Raw genomic sequence first — 6,864 nt, 5'->3', positions numbered from 1 at the left:
AACTTCTACTTCATGCATCTTGATCTATATAGTGATTATATAATACGTTCAATTCGTATAGGAGATTAAGAGCATAACCTATAGAATGAGGATAGAGTGTATTAATAGTGTGTGTTAATGACTTATCTGTTTCCTGCTGGTCTGTGTCTTAGATGTTTGTTTCTGTATTTCCTGACGTTGTATTGTCGGTGGTGATCTAATAATCGGATAAAATCCGTAAGTATTACACAATTTTGACTCAGCTGGAGTCCTAAAAATGTTCACACAGATAATATCCACAGAAAAGCATACTTTCACAATAATTTAGAGAACTATGGATGAGGGAGAAGAGTACCAAGTACAACTTTTGTGGTGATATATCTAACTATTTCTATACTAAGAAAATCTACTAGAGCATAACATCTCTCTACGCTAACGGGATATTCTTCTAGGTCTGCCTGGGGTGCGGTCAGGAAGTCTAGGAGGTGAGGACGGCCCGGGGGTCTAACGGTGTACTCGCGTGTGGTGGTGGTGGTGTGAGTGGTGAGTGTGGGGAAGAGTAGATCTCGTGTAGATTTTATACACTTCACTGGAATACCATTCCAAAAGAAACCCAGCACAACAATCCGCCCGGTCACATTTACTGACAACTGGTTAACCAGTTGTCATTAGCCTTAATGCTAACCGTACAGCAGGGATTTATAAGGACTTTGGTATGTAACGGGATTGTGAGAGGCTCCATTGCATTCCCCACCTGTCAAATGTTCAATATTAATACCAAAAGTGATGTATTTGCAAGCAAGTCGTAGGCAAAAAAGGGTATTAAGAAGTATAAGGAACTATACTTATCCCAAATGTTGCAAAGGGTGCAGCAGATGTATTTTCGTCGCTTTTTCCAGAGTAGTAAATATTTTAGTGTTTATATATTATTTATGAAATATGTCAACATTGATCAAAAGATAATGTAAATATCATGTACAACAAATGTAAATATAACACCATCAATCAAAGCATACAATAAAAGGAAATATTTCTATTTGATGTCAGAAGCTTCTGTAAAGCTTCTAATTGCAAGGGATGTAATGTGGCGATGCAAATTGTTTTGATCGTGGTTGTAGTCAAACGTAATCCTTCTCAATCTTTATAAATGAAAAGGATGTTAAAATATAAATGAAATCGGCGTATTCATTTCACGGATATATATATATCTGTTAAAAGCTAAGAAAAACAAAAGCAATATTAGTCACCAAAATCATGCACAATAATTAAATGAAAGACAACTCATCCAGTAAGGGCATACACCCCTGAAGCAACGATTGCAAGGACAAAACAAACAGCAATGATCTGTTTCATGACCACAGGTTATCTGTAGCACTGCCAGAGAAAGAATGAAGGCTCTGCGGCCTGATTTCTCCTGTTAAGTCCATTTGATATTGAGTCATAGTATTTATTTCATTATTACTTATGTACCTACTTACGACAAACTATTTTCTGATCAGTATGTACTTGAAACCTGGGCCCGGGATCATGAAACATAAATACTGGTGGATTTTAAGTTTTTTAATTCATTTAAGGATTAACCTTTTATTTTGTTTAGTTTATGAGATAAAAAAAAATCCAATTGCGCACGAGTTCGTGTTTACGAACAATTTACCGACTGCTCCATGGATTCTTGACTCGATGGAGGTCGAACTAGGTTAACTGGAATCCTTGCATTTTGTTCTGGGCTCCAGTTTCTGGGTGTGACATCTATTGCGTCGTTATAATCCATCAGCATTGGCTGTCCTGTGCTTTCCGGATGTATAATGTGGGTCACTATATATGTGTCTGGGTTTCCTTGTTTGTTTCGTTTCACCTTTTTCCTTTGTCTTGGAGTTCTTTCCGTTCTACCTTCGTCTGATCCCGTAGCAGGATGCATGTCCTGAATTCTGCTAGTGTTTTTGATTGGATTATTGTGTTGGGTAGGAGGTTCCACTGTATTATGGTGTATGGAAAGAACGAGTGTCTGTATGTGTCTTTGGATGTGTAGATATGTCTGTAACTAAGGTCGTGTCCTTGACGTGTTCTGGTGTCTGCAGGGATGAGATTGTTGGTGTGTATTGCTACGTGTTGGTGTATTATTTTGTAGAGAAGCATCATGCGTGTTCTTGTTCTACGTGTGTGTAGTGTTGGCCATTGCAAGTTGTGTATCATATCTGTGACTGAGCTTGCGTTATGGTATTTGCTTAGGACATATCGTGCTGTTAAATATTTAATTATGGGATGTTAGGTATGAGTCAATTGTGAACTGGGTGCAATGGGTATTTTCATAAGTCATGTATGTAAATTCAAACTTTCGTTTCGCCAGATGTCTTTGTCTTTTCTGTCTTTTTATTTTATTAACCCACACATGTACATGCAATGTTTGTGGCAGGTATGTATGATATAACCAATCCATTACATCCAACAAAATCAAATACTGAAAAATCATTTTATGTTTCTAAATAATCATCTAACTATATTTTCCTACATATGTGTTGACTTGATTTATTTTGCGGTATGACTAGTCATTCAGATAAATTTATTTAACAATGCCATTTTGTTCTTTGCCATATAAAATAATTGCAGTGAAATATTATTTCTGAGAATAACTCGCCATATCTTGTATGAACTGAAATTCTATCAAATTCCATCAAATGAAAACCTTGTCAGATATAATATCGGATAAATCTCTTTGATGGTGTGAAATATGGTGGAACTCTTGGAAAATTGCTGATACTTAGGCATATTGATTAACATTCCCCACCAATGATGAAGATCAAGTGTGAACTGCTACAATCAAAGGATTCCCTTTGCTGATTGTCTTCTAACTGACCTGTGAATTAAGCTGCAAGAAGTAAATTTCAAATTCGCACACATAACAAATGGAGGACCATAAAGTTCCCTTCAGAGCAAGTATTGAAATTAAGTTGAATTATCTAAATATTTTTTTCATAAGAAAATCAAATATAAAAATGACATGACTGTAACTAAGACAACACTATAGATTTAATTAGCACTACTGGTACAAAAACAAATAGGGAAATCTCTACTTTGTTTGAATATGTCTCGGGCTAAATTACAACATCAAATCAATATAAAGATTTGATAAATCTATTATTTAAGCCAATGTGTAATTGTGTGATCTGTAATATTTTACATTCACACCGGTCTATCACATTAAGTGGTCAGGCTAAATGCAGGAAACACAAAGCCAATTAAAGTTATAATTGCACAAGAAGTGCATTACACTGAACACATATTTGTGACACAATGTGTGTATAATGTATATATATATATATGGCATAGGACATGCCAATGTATTCGCCCAGCTGTAAAGGAGCAGTAGCCTGTAGGGAGTCATCTTTCTGCACATAATGGGTTCAGTATAGAATATACCAATTACAAATGGTAGTATGAGAGTCATTATAGTTAAAAAATCATTTTTCCTTTTTTTCCCTATGATCTACCACCCATAACTTAAATATTTTATTAACGAAATTAAAATAATCGGATACTGGTTATCTATAGGAAAAGCCTGTTGTCTTATCCCTTTGTTAATACATGAACTGTTATACTTCTTCTGTAATACTTGTAATTATCTTTGTTTGTGACAATAAAAAGATTTGAAATAAAATAAAGGGTTCAGCACTTTGCAAATAGATATGATAACCACCTCATATGCTTGCACTAATATAAAAACCCGACCTCCTCTGCCCCGGCCGGCGCAATAGATAAACAAATCTCAAGCCGTCGGAAAGATGCACGTTATCGCAGCTACTTATCATCCGCAGTAGAACTGCTCGCTCTTGTGCTTTATCTGTTGTAGTCGTTCAACAACGCTGCAAGTATCGATATGTAAGCTTTTGAAAAATAAGAAAAAGAAGTTAGTCTGATTATATAAAACATATACATTGATGTATTCCGCATGTTCGTCGTCATGCCCTCCGTAGTTCTGGCCTACCAGGCCAAGTAGTCACGCTTCTAAAATTATGATATTGCGAGTAAAAGGATTTAGAATGTCGTCTTTCGACGGAATAGTAGGTAGATTAGTTGTTTGCATCTGTTCCCCATAATGGTGCAACAGCGCTCAATCGCCACGAATGAAAGCACTGCCATATTCTTTACAACAGTTTAACCACTTGACCTCTGACCCAAGATGGCGGCGGGAACAGTCAAAACGTCTATACATGTAAACACGTGTAAGACGTTTGAAATGAATTGGTCAGTTCACAAAAACATGATATAAGTTCAGTAGGATTTCAGTCAAGTCTGGTTGAAACATCTCCGTTAATACTAGTACAACATAAATGTATGTCATTTTTATCTGTAAAACTGGTAAACGGGGGCCCTATTTTGCGTCCATGTAAAATGACATGAGCTCTTTATAAATTTCATATTCACACCTTCTACAACCAAAACGGATACTCCCTGATGTTAATAGTTCTTTACAAGATATTCTTAAGAACAATTGGATAGTTTATACCGCGGTTTGGCCCCATTCATTTCGCCCCCTTATGGTAATGATCCCAAGTTGAAATTAGCATGTATTGATAATCATATGCATAAGATATTTTCGGTTAATGTGACAGATAAAGTTTGACACGCCTTCCTTTCTTCATTCCTAGACATCTTAAAATATAAACAGGAAAGTTTAGAGTTTACGTTTTGCACAAGTTTTTTAACCTTGCATAAATATTTGCCCTTTTTGGGGCCCATTTAGGAATGAAAATCCCTTAACAATAGCATCAAGTTTAAACAAATTCCAATATCTAATCAAGAAAAAAATCTAATAAGAGCTCACTATCCTGTTCTATCTAATAAAAATTCTAAACCGATAAATATTCTTCCAATATTTCATACATGTGGAGCACACCATGACGTGCTGCTGGGACTATATTGCACATTTTGTGCAATCGAAACTTTATTATGATTCTATTTCTTTATTAAGTTTCCAATTGGTGTTTAGTTGAACATGATTGCTTTTGAGACTGATCGGATGAACGAAATTGCCAACAGGCAGTCATCTTTGATTTTAACAATAAAAATGTGTTATCACTATATCTTACAAAGTACTGAAGTGATCTTTCTAGCATTTTATTAGGTCACCTGAGACAAAGTCTCAAGTGACCTATTGCGATCGCCTTTTGTCGTGCGTCCACCGTCGTGCGTCCGTAAACAATTATATTATCGACTTCTTCTCAAAAACTACTGAACCAATTGTAATGTAAAAATTGTAAAAAAAAATCTCAAGATCCAGATATGGTAGAATCAAATACTCTTCATAGATGGAAGGGTCTTAATGTGCTTTACCGAAATAGTGAATTTCATGATCCTGGGGTCTCACGTTTTCCCTTGGGGAGGGGGTAAACTTTACTATAGTTTATATAGGGAAATCACATTTTGGACCAACATTTGTTTAATTTCCATTGGGATTAATTCAATCTGGGTTAGCATTATCAGTATCGGATATCAGTTTGATGGTATGCACATATCAGCCCCGACTGACCCCCAGGGGCTGATGGGTGGGGCAAAAAAGGGTCGAATTGACTTAAATTTCAAAATTCTTCTTCTGAAAACCCAGATATGGTAGAATCAAATACTCTTCATAGATGGAAGGGTCTTATTTAAAGGTGCTTTACCAAAATAGTGAATTGCATGACCCTAGGGTCTCACGTTTCCCCCTGGGGAGGGGGTAAACTTGACTATAGTTTATATAAAGAAATCACATTTTGGACCAACATTTGTTTAATTTCCATTGGAATTAATTCAATTTGGGTTAGCATTATCAGTATGGGCTTTAAGGTGCTCTACCAAAATTGTGAATTTTATGACCCTAGGGTCTCACGTTTACCTCTGGGGAAGGGGGGGGGGCAAAATTTATTATGGTTTATATTGGCAAATGATACTTTGGATATTACATGTTGATAACTTGATTGGAATTATAACCCTGAGTTGACAGTTTGATACTTTGAAAATTTTGAGCCAGCCCTACCCCAAAGGTCTGTAGGACAGGGCCCAAAGGAGTCAGTGTGCTAAAATTTCTTAATTTTCCTTGTTTATAATCAGAGGTGCTAGTTTCAAATACTTTACAGTCTTAAATCTGTATGCTAGATATTGAATACGGTGGTTTTATTGTTTTTTTGTCACTGTGAATAATATTTCTGTTCTTGCTTTAAAACCCAAAAATCAACTCTCTGTATAAATATATTAGAACTCAGGTGACCGGTAAGGCCCATGGGTCTCTTGTTATTTTTTAGAATTAATCTCTGATTGGCAGCACTTTAATAATTGAAGAATTACAATGTTTTAGTATTTACATATGATGCAATGATTATACAATCAGTAAGGTAAGCAAAAGTTGAATGTAACATGAAATTACAAGGATTAAGTGAAGGTACAAGATTCCCGTTTAGGATTTTTAACATCGGACTAGTTAAAGGTACCTGTAAAAATGAAGAGCAGGAAAAAGTAAATGATAATTTCTTGTATATCTGATAAATCTCCTGTACCCATTGCAATATTTGGGATATTTATATTTCTTTCTACTTCCAACTACCTTATTTCATATCTCCTTGCTTGGCAATACCTCACTTTTGGCTTTAAGTTGGAACGTTTGCCCAGGTGGGGAAGGTAATGGATTCTGTCCTTATACCGGGACCTACAAAAATTGGTATGTCACGGTTTATGTTATCCTAATAAAATTGGCATCAAATCCGCGCTATCGCAAGGAGGCAAATACAAATGTACATCAACCTACTCTGTCTCCTGTACACACACACACACGCACGCATACGCAACACAAATGCAGGTACGACCTCAAATGACCATAGCTGTTTATGGGACGTTAAACAAAATAAAACCAAA

Source organism: Mizuhopecten yessoensis, unplaced genomic scaffold (genome assembly GCF_002113885.1).
Source record: "Mizuhopecten yessoensis strain PY_sf001 unplaced genomic scaffold, ASM211388v2 scaffold716339, whole genome shotgun sequence".
Lineage (NCBI taxonomy): Eukaryota > Metazoa > Mollusca > Bivalvia > Pectinida > Pectinidae > Mizuhopecten > Mizuhopecten yessoensis.
This window is presented reverse-complemented; position numbering follows the sequence as displayed.